The 13450-nt window shown below is 42.5% G+C and overlaps 1 protein-coding gene and 1 long non-coding RNA gene across 2 annotated transcripts in view; one reads left to right on the forward strand and one right to left on the reverse strand.

Annotated features, from left to right (window-relative positions):
- Positions 1 to 1347: 1347 nt before the first annotated feature.
- On the reverse strand, positions 1348 to 8659 carry LOC143006369 (uncharacterized). The gene is made up of 3 exons (XR_012964254.1): positions 8437 to 8659; positions 6985 to 7160; positions 1348 to 1583 (listed from the first exon to the last, which is right to left on the reverse strand). It is a non-coding gene; the product is annotated as an uncharacterized LOC143006369 (long non-coding RNA).
- A 303-nt stretch (positions 8660 to 8962) lies between these two features.
- The window catches only part of frmd6 (FERM domain containing 6), a 20144-nt gene continuing 15656 nt past the window's right edge, over positions 8963 to 13450 (forward strand). The window contains exon 1 of the mRNA XM_076157507.1: positions 8963 to 9121. The gene's annotated coding sequence lies outside the window, so the exon portion shown is untranslated. The remainder of the gene's footprint in view (positions 9122 to 13450) is intronic.

Here is a 13450-nt window from a genome sequence, read left to right on the forward strand (position 1 = left end):
GCATAGCCTGTCCATCAACAGCTATGAGTGCATTAGGCACTTAAACTCTTGATACTTGTTCATTCAATGTGACTTCAGATGTCATGGAAACAGATGACATAGACGCTGAATGAAAGATACAGTATTCTGTTTTCATAATTAAACTGGTAGGTGTTTACCACTCTCTCCATTAGGTTACTTCAGCCTTGATAAGTGGATAAAAACACATTTCAAATACTATACTGCTAGTTTTGAATGTTTATGTCCAATAAAAGCAAAGTACCTGAAGATCATGATACTGTCAACCACAAGTTATAAACCTACTTGCAGAAACTTAAAGCATTGCTGGGCACAGTTAATCAAGTGAATATTTGATTGTGTATATGTTTGGGGTAAAGTTGCAATACATTTAGAGGACGGGTTTGAGAATATTTCCTTCTGGGCAGTTATGTAAAAAAAACAAAAAAACCCCAGCAAAAATCATTTCATTATTTGAGATATAGATGTTTCATTTTCTGACAACACAGCTTGTGAACGTAGCACTCTTCACCAGATCTCTTTTAGCGTCCATGCTCACACCTGCAAAGAAGTCATACCATACCATGACTGCTGTTAATCAATGTTCAAGTCTCTACAAGCTGATTCATACCATTCTGACATGAAACAAAGCCAGATTACATATTACTCTTCATTTATAGGTTTTGCAATCTAAAGCCTGCTGGTCGGCTCTCCTCTGTCCTTCCTCCACAGTAAAGCCGTCCCCTTGACTGCACTTTAGTGCCTTATATTAGTGCTATAAGTGTGAGTAAAGACCCTTAACAGTGAGCACACAACAGTACCAATGTGCTTCCCTCTCAGCCCCGGGGTGCTTGAAACTTTTCATCCCAGATTCTATTTATAGCAATGCTCTTGATAGTGTGGGACACATTACAGGGATGCACAACAAGATGCAAACATTGAGCCTTTGTGTAAGCATGTGATGCTCAGCACTCAGAGCAGACAGAACAGGACAGTCCTTTCACTCAGTAAGAGCCTGACCCTTCAACTATTCTCTCCCACTGCTAAATCACTGTCTTGGTACAACACTCACACTGTTTTTGAGCTGCGTGAAGTGAGGCGAAGTGAGGTTTGGAACACGGAACCCACATGAGCAGGGATTTATACACGTAACAATACACTGTTGTATTCTTTTAAAGACACAATGTAGGCTAACGTAAGGCTACATACTAATAAATACTTTATTATTATTGTAGAGATATTAGGAAATGGCCATTTTCAATTGATTTGTGTCTCTTAAAGGCAGAAAAAGGGATATTGTATGATACAGTGTGTTTTATGGGGTGAAGTAAGCTCCAGAATCACTTTCAAATACATGTTTGCACCTCTCAGAATAGCAACGAGTGGAAGGTTTAAAAGCACAATTCTTTTAAGCATTTACATAAATACAGCATTATGGTTTTAACACCAGGAATTAAAAGTAGTCTGTTATCAGTAGTCATGCTGATTCATTGTTTAATCCTTGAAGGTTGACCCTCCCACTCAGTCTCAACACATTGAATCCCATCTGCAGCGTCCACTTTGGCACCAGTGCAACGTATCTCTGCCTGTGGAGACACAACACTAGGAGTTAAACGTGGGAGGACAGAGAGTTCGTCTGTATGTAGAATTTCTGACGCGTGATTGGTTGCAAAAGCTCTCCCAACCTTGACAACATGCGTCAACAGGATCTACAATCTTTCAGTACAGAGACACGCACATGGCTTCTTTACAGCCTAGCAACAAAAATGACATCCAGGTAGGAATCCAAGGCCAAACTATACCTTGCAGTGTCTGACCTCTGAGCTGATACTAATGTTTGAATGTATTTGTAATGCCTGTTTCAGTTTCGACTGGCAGAGACAGTTTGGGAAAGTGCAGAGAAGGGATCAGATCAATGTTACTTTCTGGACTTTGGACGGAGGGCCGAAACCCAAACACCTCTCCTATCAAGGCAAATATTTGCTTTGCCCATTTCTTTCCTTTTCCTTTCTTGACACAATTAGTCTCCACAGCCCCTCTGTCTGTTTTCAAGAGCAACCTGTCCTTGGCTTTTATCATGTTTTGCCATTTGGTGTGTATTGTGTTGTCATACCAGAGGATTTAGTTAACAGAATTTTGTCAAGGAATGAGACAGAATCAGTACAAATAATAAAGACAAGGTTGCACAAGGATGTTGTGCCCGAACAGATATGTGGCATCTGTTATTGTTATACCTCAGCCATGACCTCACACCTGCCCGGAACAACAGCGCAAAAGTGACTACATGACAGGAGGAACGTTTCTCTTTTTCATATTCTACATTGTTGACTTCGCTAGACAGTCAACTGTAGAAAGTAACAGGGCAGATAGAACACAAGGGGGGGGGGGGGGGGGAGAGAGAGAGAGAGAGAGAGGAGCAATATTCAAATATTGAAATACCAGATCTCAACCAATCAATCTTAATCATTACAATTTTAATCATAGTAAATTCCCAATTGAGCCTTTGACATTGTAAAGCTAAGTAATTTTCACTGCTGTAGCCCAAAATACTCAAGCTGCTAATGTTCATGTTTGAGTGAAATCCGCCTGTGTCAGGATCCCCACTGCTGTTACATGCAACCCCCAACTCCACATATTCAGAATGTTTTTATTGCAGCAAAGGGGGAGGGAGTGGTGGTGGGGATGGGGGTGGGTGGTGTTCCTGATTCAGTATCCACCAAATACCACAGTGCCACGATGACCTACCTGCGTCCAGCATGCACGGTCGCTTACAACATCAACCTGCATGTGTTGACATTCATACTATGGGGTGATAAATTAGTCATTAACATGTTTGCAGTGCAGATGCTGAAGTTTAACAGCAACCGTGCACATTCCACTCATCAGGGGTCGGGAGGGGTAGAAGGAGGGGGTGTTTGTTTTGTTGCAACCAAGCCTCCTGCCTTTCCACGGCCTCTGGCTGTGTGACCTCCATGGCCAGGAAGGATCAGCGATCACAATCAACACTAATCCCACATACACACAAACAGACAACACAACACATGCCCTAATCCCTGCTGTGGTGAGCCTGCGAAAAAACCCGAAGTGAGACATTTGAGACAAGGTTAGACCAGGTGATTTATGACTCAGGAACAGCCAGTGACCTGTAATGGGACAGACAATAACCTGCTGACTGAGAGCTCCTGTCGAGACTTCACCGAAAGATAAACATCTTAATTCACGTTAATGGACTTCGGATGTGCTTCTCAGTTTAGGAAGTAACAATAAACTTCAGTCTTTCAGTGTGCAGCCAATCACCCATAGCTTGACTAACAGTCGCTGATGGACTGGGGTAGGAAAAGGTTTTCATGGTGTCCCTCTGGAAATAACAGTGTTTTTGTGCAGACATCAGTGAAATCTGCTTGCTGAGGAACACACTTTAACCTTGACTGCCAGACAACACACAATCGTAATATACAGCAGGTATTAACAACAGAAGTCACAGATTATAAACCTGCTGCAGGTGGCAGGTTCTCACAGTCCAGCAGAGAGCTATTTTTACTCCAGTGTTCAATACATATTAGCCATGCCTGCACGGTGCAAGGACTCATCTTAACACAAATTTACTGTCAACCCTGCATTAGTGCAGAGGTGAAAAGAATGAAACCTGTGATGAACTCAGCTGAGACACAGAGCTTGAATTTGGCAGCACCCACAATTCATTTGTTCTTACTGGACCTGCTCAAAGGCACAAAGACAAGCAGCAGCCAGCACCAAATCACTGTGTAGCCCCAATCAACAGGGTCTGTCCCATCCCAGCAGACTGAGATGATCAATAATTGTTTACGATGGTCATAAAAATATCCATTAGCCATTTGTCTCAATAGTTTGTTCTTTTAGTGGTCAGAAAGGCAGACGTGGGTAATGCACATATCAATTAACATCATGCATTACTTTTAGTATTGCATTCAATATATGCAATCAATAATTTAGTGCACACCAATCAGTGATCTTTATGAAAAGGGTTCATAGTGCTCAGGGTGGAGAATCGCAATCAGTGAATCGGTCTAGTTGTCCCAAAGGTCCACACCAGCCATCTGTGAATGTGATGCTGAGCTAGATACAAAAAAATGAAAATGACTCAAAAAGTAGTGTCAACAATGATACGTACTGCACTTATTTTGGCGGGTAATTGCAGTGATTAAAGCCATTTCCTAGACTATCCTTATATATATATATAAAAGCAGCTTAATTATTTCTAACCAATGATCATTACAGATCTCCAAAAATGTAAAGATTGGACAACAGGAGCCTGTGACTCCACCAATGTGATGACATACAGTAAGTTTAGAAGTGCTACATTTGCTTTAACCACCTACTTTGTTTGCAAGAAATTATGGCTTTTACAACAGTGGAGGAAAAATAAATAATATAAATAAGGAAAAAGTTCATATACTCCAATACAAACTGAGCTGATTGATGTCGAGGTGGTCTCTGCGAAACACATTGAACAACACACCAGCAGTGCATGCTTTTTGAATGAAATATCACCAAAACTGATAGATAGCATCTTGTTCTACAAATGATGATGATGCTTTGCATGGCGAAGGCGATGACTAATGAGCAGAGCAGAGCTGACAAAGTGCCAGGTGGCTGCGAGAGCTGGGGAATGGGGATGAGGCCAGGTATGACAGCTGGTGCTTAGATCTCACGAGCATGACCCCATGTTGCTACATTAGCCACGTGGATGCCATGTCAAAACAACAACGTCTCTCTGTTCCCATGCATACACACACACACACGAATACTATGTATGCTGGCTCGGATTTCCATGGGGCACGGCACATACCAAGACAAAACATCCAGGTGGATCTCAGTGAAAACCCGTCTGCAGAGGTAAGGTGATGCCAGGTAAGAGTACTTAACAGAATACTTAGCAAGACAATAACGAAAAAAGAAGAAGCTGAATTCAGGGTTGCTGATTGGTTGTATAGATGACAAATTTTTCTATCTTTCGTTGCTTGTGTGCATTTTGAGTGCAGATCTTTGTATAGATACAGATTTAGTATTTTTTTTAAACCAAGACCTTTGATTTGTTGGAAATTTGAGTCATTTTAAGTGGCATGTATATCACAACAATTCCAGTTTCAGAATCTGTCACATGTTCCAACAATGCTGGCATTGCTTGAAGCCTTTATCACCTGAGAGTATACAAACATCAGCGTAATTTTAGTAACAGTAGTACTTCTGCTTGTACTGTTCAAAGGTAACTTGAGACCAGAGATGCCAGCATAAATTCTGCATACCAGCCGGGTATGACATTGCAGTACAGGCTTACATAAGCACATTGAAAGCGGAGAGCAGTGTAGTGTTACCATTGTCTATTCTTTTCACTGTACCATCTGGTGCCTTTCACTCCTTCACCCCCTTCACCCCCCCAACCTCATTCCTCTCTCACTTTCTTCTTCTTTGTTTATATTTTCTGTGCCATCCATCCGCCAGGGAGAAACGAGCTGGTGACTGTGCAGATGTGAGTCTGACTGGAATTGCTTTGTCTCAGCAATACAAGAGCAATAGTGTTGGGAAACAATGGAGAGGGGGGGGGGGGGGGGTCAAGGTGCAGTGGATTTGTTTGTGAATTGCTCTTTATTAATAATGTGCACAAACACACACTCTGTGCAAATGCTTTAAACGAAAATTATTATGGCATTCCTTTTCCTATTCACTCAATTGCTGCATCATGACAGTGTTGTGTATTGCAATGACACAATACAACAATGCCGCCTAATTTCTGCTCCATTATTTCTGCTTACCACCATCACTAGTGCCAAAGAGAAATTAATGGATTCTCAGACCAACTTTGGCACAATCACTTCAATCAATGCCCTCAGTTATTCATCTGCCTGCAGGGATCCCAGCACATTTCTTCTGTTTTCTCCCTCTAACATTACAGCCCACCAGAGCTTTGGGATTACTACTGCATTTTCCAATATAGCAAAATGAGGAAGTTCATTCTTAAAACCTTTGGTCACATGTTATAATATCCTGCTCTGATAGAATGATTGGTCTCTAGTGCACTTCTCACATCCTTCCTTCCACCATAACACTTTGTGATTTCCTTCCCTAGCTAATGCCTCGCTTTCATTTACCTGATATTTCCCTCAGGGGTGAGAATAGTAAATCAAGGATCTCATCCAGCTGACCATTTCCAGAGAATAGATCAACATCCAAATTCATCCCAAACAAATGCATAAAAAAACATTACTAGCAATATCATACAGAAAGAAATCTGTGACCTGGGATCCTTTGCAGGGAAGCTTTTCCACTCTTGTGACCCAAACATTGTTCACAAGGATTGGTATGTGTCCTTACATAAGAGAGCACCAAATCACCACAATCAGAGCACATCTGCTGTGCCTCGACTTAAGACACGGCTTCTCAGATTTCAAGACAACTCAAAGGACTTTAAAAAAACACAAGCTTGCTGTCAGATTTGAATAAATGACACGTATTCTTTCAAGGCAAAAGGCAAAAAAAATAAACCAACCGCCAGGTTTGAGAAGTGCCAAAATTCATAAGCATGCAAACCCATTGTTTCCAGGAATTCTTGAGGAATATATGAATACTAATAACATCGCAATGCCTCCCAAATAAAACAACGTTGAACACACAATAATTACATTCCAAGAATAGTGGTAGCCAATGTCTTAGCTACAGAGGTCACCCTATAACCAAAATGGTCATGGTTTTGATATATGCACCATCTGGGTCTATTAGCAGCAGCAGCAGCAATTCTAATGAAGCTCTGACCCTTAACTTGACCTGCCTGCACAATTGTACGACAGATCGGCTGAAATGTACACGTAGAAAAAGTTGGTAGGTCAGAAAAGAAAAAGAAACACAAAAGAAATCGTCACAAATATTTTTTCATTCCAAACTAACTGCATTTACTGCCTCTGGTAACAAAAAAAGCATCACTTCTTGTGCACCATAGAAGCCCGAACTCACCAACATCGATTCCTTTTGTGCTTTATCAGCCAGTGTTACAGAGGGGAGATTTGTGTGGAAATGTCACGGGTTGTTGCTCTAAATATGCACAGTTCTCGGGGGTCACATCGAGCCAAGGGATGAGCTGCTGGCAAAGACTCTCCGCCATGACTGAAGTCTGGTCTGCTCATCTTCCCCTGGGGACGCAGAGACACAGAGGGAGTTATTTCAATTAGGCAGACACCAACACAACAAAAAGACCAACCTGCTCCCCGCTGCACTCTCAGCCTTGCCAGAGACAGCTAATCAAATCAAGACAGAGATGATGCAGACAAAGACTGGGACCACTCAAATGCTTTGCGAAGATGGGAGGGGGATATGTGCTCTGGTTCATGTAAGATGTGCTACATTTGTGGGAACATACAGCGGTGTTGGGTTCTATTTAACAGTGGATTGTATGTCTTTAGAGGACAAAGAGTCTTTATGACTACAAGGCATTAGAAACTGGTGGACAGAGCTGGAAAACTGAACATGCTATGTAACAGAGATGGTGCTACATGTGATGTCTGATCATCCAGAGTATGTCATTTCTTAATTGTATATGATTTACATTTTGAGTAAGCTTCTATCGTCTCTGAACATTAAAGTAATCTGAGCAGGTCAGTGTCTAATCTGTGGTCTGGGGATTTGTGGTCTGGAGTTTTCTGAAGTTAATAGTCTCTGGGCAGCTTTGTTGTTCTCAGGTCCTTTTCTGATGTCACTTCAAAGTGGTATGTGCAAGCTGGGCCAGAGGGGGGTTTAGCTTGGCTTGACCAGGCACACTTCCTCGCCCCTTTTCATGTTTGGCACTCCATTTCTCCCTCTGACAAGCAGTCGGAGCAGAGTCTGGGCCCCCGATCACTAATTACAGGTCACCAAGTCAACAAAGAGAGGGCTCTGCCCACTTTAAAACCCATGGCTTACATCATGAAGGGGGAGGAGGAGCATATAGGTGCAGCCTGAGGATTCAGTGTTCAAGGAACTCATTCTTATAATATTTTTGATTGATAGTTATTGATAATTACCTTAAGTTGCAAGATTGATCTATCCATTGATTTTGACAAATTGATATTCTAAGTATATGACATGTCACAAACCTACTACAATTAACTAAATGATTCAAAAAATTCAAATCAAGTTAATTTGTATAGCTTAGTATCACTTGCAAGGTGTCAAAGAGGCCCACATCATTAGTTCACTGGCCAGCACAAAGCTCTAAGAACACTGGGAAAAACTCAACATATAAATGGAATAATGTAAATAATACCGGAAAATGTAAATAAATGCAAGTCCTAAGAGGATCCACAAAGATGTGGCCGGTATGAAATCAATAAATCAATACACAGAAAAGCAAGTGAGTCTTCAAATTTGAGAAACCTCAATATTAGTTCAATGTTGTATTCATCTCTGTTAATCGACTTTTTGATTACCTACTTAATTATTTCTCCTCTGGCATATTCTTGCAGTCCTAATAAAGCATATTTGTGTAAAGCTTCCCTTTTTTCCCCATGGTCTGAATCAGAAATGTCATACAACACAAACAGCTGCGCGTCGTTGGTGATCCGGCTGTGAAAATAAGCTGAACCGATACAGCAACAAACTTTTCTGAGCCTATATTAAAAACGGGCGACGCCGTTACTATTTCTCTTCGCCGACTTCCAAAATTAATGCAGCACAGTTGAATCGGGAGGAATGGAATGAGAGGCAGCCGTGGGCGATACCAAATGTGGCTGTTATGGGGGGGGTGTATTTCGAACTCCAATGCGTTTCACGAAGTTAAACGGCATACACCGACGCGAATGACCGCAGATACACACTAGTACCAAATATAAAAGAGTTGAAAAATAGTTATAGTTAGTATTTATCGGTGTGTAGTTAATTAATGCAATTGAAAATTACCTTGACCCCGTTTTCCCCCCGTTTGACGCTCCCTCCCCCTGCACATGTATTCCCATCTACTCGTTTCAGGCACAGAATGTTGCTCTCCAATTGGAAGTGAACCCACCAACTATTCCTCTCCATAAACTTGCCCAAGTGTGGATTTCTTTATTCCTGTTTTCAAACGTGCTTGTTGGATTAACACTCGCAAAGGGAATAGTCTCGTTTTCACGGTAAAAAGGTGAGTTACGCTTTGTTGTCTGCGTTCTTTGGTTGTGTTTTTTATTGGGTTGGGAATCTTTACGTTTCGGCTCGACATCGTTTTCCGCGCAGTGAATTTCAGTTAAATACTGACATTAAGTCTGTTGTTGTTATCTCAAACACTTAACATTCAACTCCGAACCATTTCAGCTTTTAGAAGATTAAAGCAAAGTTTTAATACTTATGTAGCACTGTAAGTAGTCCTGGTTCACCAACCGATGCGATGCTACCAGAATGTTTTCACGGAATGTTGCAACTAAGTAGGACTAACCCACGCGCGTTTTCTTTCTTTTAACGTTGGTGAAGTTATTTTGTGTGTGTCTTACACACATTTTGGCGCATTACTGCGATATATTCGAGTTCACTTCAAACATTCCCCACTATTTTCGTTTCTTTCAATATTGTCATCACGTAACTTTGTCTAAACGAACTCGGTGCCCTCATGAAAAGTGAAATCGTTAATGTTGGCGCAATTATCAGACGACTTGTAAACAATAGCTCACATTCCTCCGTGTTATTGTGGTGTAATGGCCATGCCACGAATGCCCCACGCACCCGGCGATGTCACAGCAATGTCGTAATGGTTGTCAGAGCTTGGGATGATGTGCGACCTTTATCAATTCCTCTTGCGGATTCTCCATTTCCGAGGCATCACTTCGAGCTAACAAACAAAGTTGATTCAGTGCGCAGGAATGCGAACAATTCCCCCACAGTTTAATATTAGACCAGGGGGCACGAAAAACAAGGACGTGGAGATCCCCGGAGTTTGAGCACTTTGACGTTTTATGGGTGCGTTTTCCCATGTAAATTGTCTCAAATATATTATTCCCGGGGCTATGGGTCAGAGGTCAAGCAGGGGCTTAATATTTTGCTCAAGGGCACTTCAGCAGGGAGGGTGGTTTGCTTACTTCACTGAGGAAGTTTATGAAATCCACCGTGGCCAAGTCATAATAAAGTAATTAATTAGGTGTAGTAGGAGTGATTGTTTGATGTGCAGACTGTGTAGTAGTGTAGTAAGTTGTAGTAGTTCTTTAACTGATAACGCTATGGTTTTTTCATCAGGGTTCTTGGCTTTGATTTACAGTCAGTCAGAGGATCCCCTTGACGGATTGTTTAACGCTTGAATCTTATCCAGTACACATGGAAGACTAATCAGCTACCTTATGTGGGCAATTTGGTTTTGTGTCTCTGCTCCAGTGGTGGAGGAGAATGGAAGAAAAACAACTTGTGTGTTTGAGATTGCAACGGATGGCAAAGTGAATGAACGAGAGAGAGCGATGTGCAGGTGTTAGTCTGAACAGGAAGGCCACTGCTTGTGAAGGAAACAAAGAGGAAATGTGAACAAAGATGGTTGAGGTGTGTGTTCGTGCGTGACCATGACTCATTCATATTTTTTTGCGTGTGTGAATGCATGATGGAATGGCCTGTAATTTCATGTGGTGATCCCTCCCAAAAGTAATGAATCACTTTCTCTTCGGAACTGAAACTGTGTGTTTAGTCGTCCATGCTGGTTGAACTTTAACTCCCTCTGTTCTGCAGAAACCACATAGGCTATCACAGAATTGAATTGTTCGTCACACACGGTAATATGAGGATCCCTTGTTTACCAGAATGGAGCTTTCACTTGCATATTCATCAGTAAGATAAACTTCCAACAGCTATACTAAATCTATAGCCCCGGGTGTTGGCTTTATCCACAGCTAAAACCCAGCACTGAGTACAAAAACTGGCAGACTGAGCAGAAGAACAAGGCTTCTGTGGCGCTGTTATACATACATTAGTCGACTATGCTACGCCCTCTCTGATGTTTTTCTTGCTTCCTTTGCTTGTGCTGTTACCGCTGTATCTCTACCATCGGCTGTCTCTCTTTCCTGTCTCCTTCTCCTTCGCTGAGCTTTAGAACTACGTCACACTTCCAACTTTCAGAGGACAAAGGTGCCCCGGGGCAAGTCACTAATGTTTTTGTAACGGAGCCACAGACGGAGAGAGAGAGAGAGAACTCCCTACAATTGACATTTTCACTGACATCAGATAACCGCGTTTGGCACATGTTACATAAGCGTGTCCTCTCAATTGCAAATTCTCCCAGGTGAGCCTGGCAAACGGTAGTCGCCACGAGACCACAGAGGAGTTTTCCATAATACTCTGGAAAGCTTGTTTATAAAGTGCTTCCTCCTGAATGTATCACTCAATCTCCCTGAAACCTTTTCTGCTCGAAGATAAAGTGTAAGAGGAATCATATTTTCACTCTTAAGCCTGTAACTCTGGAGTCCAGCGCCGCCATGATTCCACGAGAAAGGATGAGAATACTGTTATCACTATCGAGGAGGAGAAACGCTATCTGTCATGGTCCTATTGCCCGTGTTATCTCCACTGTGACTATGTGGGTGTGAATGCAGACAGACATCCTTCTTGTTGTAAGTTATAGAGACGCCCTAGGCTACTTCGCTCCTATCACTCTACACTGTCTCATCTACATTACTGCTTTTTGGACGAAAACCTTCCATGTCAAGAAATTCAGCTTTCAAACAGCCCCATTCCTAGACTCCAGAGGACCGTGCTGTCTATTTTCTTTCCAAATTCACCCGTGTTTGTGGGGCTGACAGTCAAGAACCCTCGCTCGCCCCAAGTGACAATGTCAACATGATGAGCATTACAATCGCAACATTGTCAAACTCCTCCAGGGATTTTCTTTACCCCCGCAGTGTTGCATGACTTTGCACATCCACGGCTTAAGTGCGCCGAGGGGACAGAAAAAGAAAATTGGGTCAGTCCTTCCTGCATTTGTCTCCCTTTCTCCCTCTTCCTTGGATTGTGTTTTTGCCCCCCCCACCCGCCGCAAACTTGACCCCTTTAGTGACGCTTGTGATTCAACCTGCAAAGCATCCCCTAAGGATATGATTGGTTTATCTCCCGTACCTCATACTGCAGCTCAGTGTTTCCTGCAGGATGTTTGGTACGGCTGGTAGAAGGTACGCTCTTTCATTCCAGGTTACAGGTTTATGGACAGCAGCGTATTTATATCTAGACGCCCCACTTGTTGTAATTCTTATTCTTGTTTGCTTTTTGGGGGGGCAGGCCGAACAATTAAGCCAAATTAGGAATTGACATGTTATTTTCAAACAGGGGTGGGCGTCCTCAGCCAGAGGAAATGCTGGCATTGTACCAAGAGACTGGGCGAGGCGCAGTCCTGCAGCCATACGTTCCTGCACAAACGTTTACAACTGTTTTCCACATTGAGTTAAAAAAAAAAAAAAGAAGAAGCTGCAAATAACTTTATCCCCCTGCTTCTCATCCAGTAAAAATATATTTTTTCTGAAAAACCACACTGCATTCCAGTCCTACAACTCCTCAGGTTTAACAGCGTAAACAATAGGAGACAATCCTATTACAAAAGCCGCACACAGGAAACAGATCAGATCACCTGCGCAATCCCCTCCATTCTGCTCAAACGGAAGGCCTGAAACACAACAGCAGGGCTCGGCTGTGGTTTTGATATAATTGCTGTTCCCTTTAACCCTCTCCTTTAAGGCTGCCCGCTCTATTTCCAGCATACGTAATGGTCGGGTCGGTGTTGCCGTGGTGTATTGCGCTGTGATTGCTACTTTTGTGGGAGAGTCATGCTCATTCCAGAACTGAATGCTGGGAGCTGTAAGCCTGCAGGGTGGGGAGCGCCCTGCTGACTCTGTTCTAACATGTCTGACGGAGTTGGCGCTTTGAGGTGTGTGTGTGTGTGTGTGCGCGCTCAATGCCTCATGGAAGCCAGATGTTGCGAATCTTGGAATCATTTTTCCCTAAAGGTAGCGGAGCTGAGGTTGTACACTCATGAGGAACTCACTATGAAGTTTTGAACTATGCTGCTTTAAGTCTTGTTACTTTGGAAACAGTATTGTACACGTTTGTCGCTCTGTGGCGACAGTTTCTTTTCCTGCCATGTCAAAGGAATGCAGCCCTTGGAGCTTTTATCTCAGATGTATTGCTGAGAATGAACAGTGCAAGGCTTTCCCACATCACAAACTGCTGCGCTGATCGTCTCTAATTATATTGCAACGCTTGTGACATCCACTGAGTAAGGCTTCCATTATTTTATTTCTTAATGATATCTGCGTCAAGACTGAGAATGATTCATCAACTGGGAAGATTATCCCGCTTGCTAATCCTGAGTCATCCTCATAGAAAGGATGCAATGATGGCGGAAAGTCACAAGTCAAAAGATGTGAAAAGTCTTTCCAATAAGATTCACTCCTGATATTGCCGTCACACTGCACTTTACCCTAAGGCCGGCATGCATCTTCTCCTTCATCTTCCT

This window comes from Genypterus blacodes, unplaced genomic scaffold (assembly GCF_046128005.1).
Source record: "Genypterus blacodes isolate CSIRO-AG114 ecotype Tasmania unplaced genomic scaffold, CSIRO-AGI_Gbla_v1 ptg000073l_1, whole genome shotgun sequence".
Classification (NCBI taxonomy): Eukaryota; Metazoa; Chordata; class Actinopteri; order Ophidiiformes; family Ophidiidae; genus Genypterus; species Genypterus blacodes.